Source organism: Lathamus discolor, chromosome 1 (genome assembly GCF_037157495.1).
Source record: "Lathamus discolor isolate bLatDis1 chromosome 1, bLatDis1.hap1, whole genome shotgun sequence".
NCBI lineage: Eukaryota > Metazoa > Chordata > Aves > Psittaciformes > Psittacidae > Lathamus > Lathamus discolor.
Genome location: NC_088884.1, coordinates 114,272,068 through 114,275,158, shown reverse-complemented (window position 1 = coordinate 114,275,158; position 3,091 = coordinate 114,272,068). Strand labels below are relative to the sequence as shown.

Here is a 3,091-nt window from a genome sequence, read left to right as displayed (position 1 = left end):
TGTTCATGAGATGGATGGGCAGTAGAGAAGATAGAGAGCGAATCCTATTTATCAGGCATATTGCATGGCAATTTCCTCAAATTATGCAGGACTTGAGACATGCTCTCAGAGACAACTTAAAAATAGGAGTGGGGGGGAGGGGAAGGAATAATCAGTTCTGACCATTGCAGGTAATAATCCCAAACTCTAATTAAATCATTATTCTCCCTTATCAGTCCTTTTCATAATGTCCAGCTAAATACTTTTCTTTGTAATTACCTTGTATTTTCTAACTTTCATTGGTAATTAAGGAATTTACCAATAAATTCTGCTTTTATTTTGGGCAATCTGAATGAAAGGTTTCCTGGATCCTGCAGGGTAGAAGACGTTGTTCCTAGGTGAGAAAGAAGCTGATCTATTACCTTAGCATCATCACTCACAAAGTAATAATCTCAATAGAGGAAAGGGTTGTGGTTACTCTCTGATACACAAAAATACCCTGGAAGGGACCAGCTTAAAAACAGATGCAGAAAACGTAAATTGAGGACTTTAAATTAACTTCAGTGAAATTTATGTTGTTGTTACTTAAAATCTTATTTTTCACAAAGATGAGAGTGACTGACACATGGTGCCTAATGAAGAAGATAGGTCATTATTTCCATCTGTGTTTGACAAGCTCTAAAAGCCACTGCTAGAAAGATGAGATTTCTGAACACCTCTGTGCTCTCAAAAGAAAAGCAAAGTTGCATATGTGTGAAGTTGAACATTGAAAATTAATATTTAGATTCCTTTTTTTTTTATGTTATGCTTAAACAGGAGAGTTTTCTATTGAAAGAAACCCAGCTACTGCTACTTAAAATAGTGATGCCTGCATGCCTCTGTTAGGTAGGCTTAACTCCATAGCTATGTTAGAGGATTGAAGGATATTTTACAATTAATGCACAAGCCTTGCCCAGGTGAGGTTCCTATTTATCAGTCTCAGATTTTCAAATTTTACCAGAGTTATCAGTCCCGTGAAGGGCAAGAAATTATCCCTGTCAGCTTCTTTCATGAATTCAGCCAGCCCCTTCTCCTGACACACACCTCCTTTTGTTGTGTTCAGGTGGGGTTCTTCTTTGAAGTGCACCACATTATTATGATTAGTATTTTATCTTTTTGCACCACATATGAGTAAGAACCTTTTATTCTTCCAGGCCCTGAGGTTCATGGTTTGGATCAGTCAAAAACGAAAGCTTTCTGTTATAATTTCACTGTAGGTGTGTTTTATATCCCAGTGTGCCACAAGTAAAAATTAAAAACCTTACTCAACTTTAACTTCACAGCATTATAGAGACATTATACAAATATAGAATTACTCAAGTATCCAAAACTCCTTGTGAACTAAATAAGTGATTTGAAGTTCTCCTGTTTAATGTTAAGTATCTTTCGAATTTTGAAGATACCAGCTGAACACACTCAGTGATAGGTTTTTGAGCCCTGCCCTTAGTTTCTGCATGTTAGGAAGTTTTCAACACATTTTTATCAGTTGTTCCATTTCTTTAGTTCACCAATATAATAAAATAATTGAAATAATTCACTAGCATGTAACCACTTTACATTACAAGATACTAATGATAACACTTCTGACTTACTAAGTAACCTGTCCTTTCCATAGTCACAGGGCTGTACATACTGGATTTAGAGTCTGTTCCAAGTGAGCAGTTATTTCACATTGAGTCCTTAAGTTGCAGGACTTAATATGAACAAATTTACACACAACTTCTCAACATAACTCCATTGAAATGATTGTGTAATTCTGTGTAACTACATAAAAATGACAATAGAGCTGCTTCTCAATTACCAAATGGTTACAGGGTAGTCAGTGTTTCAGTGCAAAATGTAATTGATTCTTAATTATACTATCTTGGAAGAAAGGCCACTGCTTATAATTTCGTTATAGTTCTAAGAAATGTCTCTGCAAAGGGAAAGAAGTGGTCACATGTGTACATGCTTATTTTCTGTTTGCTGAAAGTGCCACTTTTTGATTTATCTATTCTTTCAGGTGAAGTTTGTAGAACAGTACTCTCAGTATCAACAGCAGCATCAACACCAGAAAAGGAGTTTCAGGGCTGTTGGCTTGATGTTTTGTTTGTTTGTTTGTTTTTCTTGATATGCACTTATTTACTATCCCAAAAGCAATTAGAAGGTAAAGCAGTTTTTCAGGAGATATAACAGTGGGCAATAAATCCAAATAGGCAGCTTTTCTAGCCACAGCTGAACCTTACCAATTACAAATTCACTCAGTGAGCAGAAGCAGGCTACCCTACTTCTTTTAATCAGTTCTGGTTTTCCCTAGCTCCCAAGGCTCTTCCTCTTCTCTTTTCAGCAACCTTCTTGTTCCCAGCTCCTACAGACCCCTGGTCCCTCTTCCCTTCAGTCAGGGCACACAGGGCAGAGTGCCTGGGGGGCACAGTCTGGCCACTGTATGAGTCAGGGATCTTGTGGTATTTTGATTTTGATAGAAGTGGAGAGTCAAGCATAGCAGAGCTGGTTTGGCTGATACTACATGGGAAGCTTCCTGCAGATCAGTTTTCCCATGATCTTTACCACCACTGCCAGGGTGTTTCATTCCATTGATATGGTAAGTGGGAGCCTTTCACTCTTAGGGGTGCAATTATTCTTCACAGTGGAAGCTGGGTCAGGTTTGAGGGTACCTTTTATAATGCTTAGAATAGTATAAAGATTATTTTCTCTGTTGTTGGTCTACACTTACAGTAGAAATGTGGCCACACTGCACATCTATTTCTGTCAGAGCCCTGGTAGCACGCTGTGATCGTATAGTGGTTAGTACTCTGCGTTGTGGCCGCAGCAACCTCGGTTCGAATCCGAGTCACGGCATCATCCTGGTGATAACACGGCACACAGGCTCTGCTTTTGCCCCTTTATTCTGCTCTCTCATGAGACCCCACTTGGAGTACTGTGTACCATTCTGATATCCTCAACATAAGAAGGACATGGAACTGTTGGAACAAGTCCAGAGGAGGGCCACGAGAATGATAATACCTCCTGTATGAAGATAGGCTGAGAAAATTGGGGCTGTTCAGCCTGGAGAAGAGAAGGCTGCGTGGAAAAC

General features: G+C 39.0%; 1 non-coding gene across 1 annotated transcript; it reads left to right on the top strand.

Moving 5' to 3' along the window:
- The first annotated feature begins 2,784 nt into the window (after window positions 1–2,784).
- On the top strand, window positions 2,785–2,856 carry TRNAH-GUG (transfer RNA histidin (anticodon GUG)). The gene has a single exon. It is a non-coding gene; the product is annotated as a tRNA-His (tRNA).
- The last annotated feature ends 235 nt before the right edge of the window (window positions 2,857–3,091 follow it).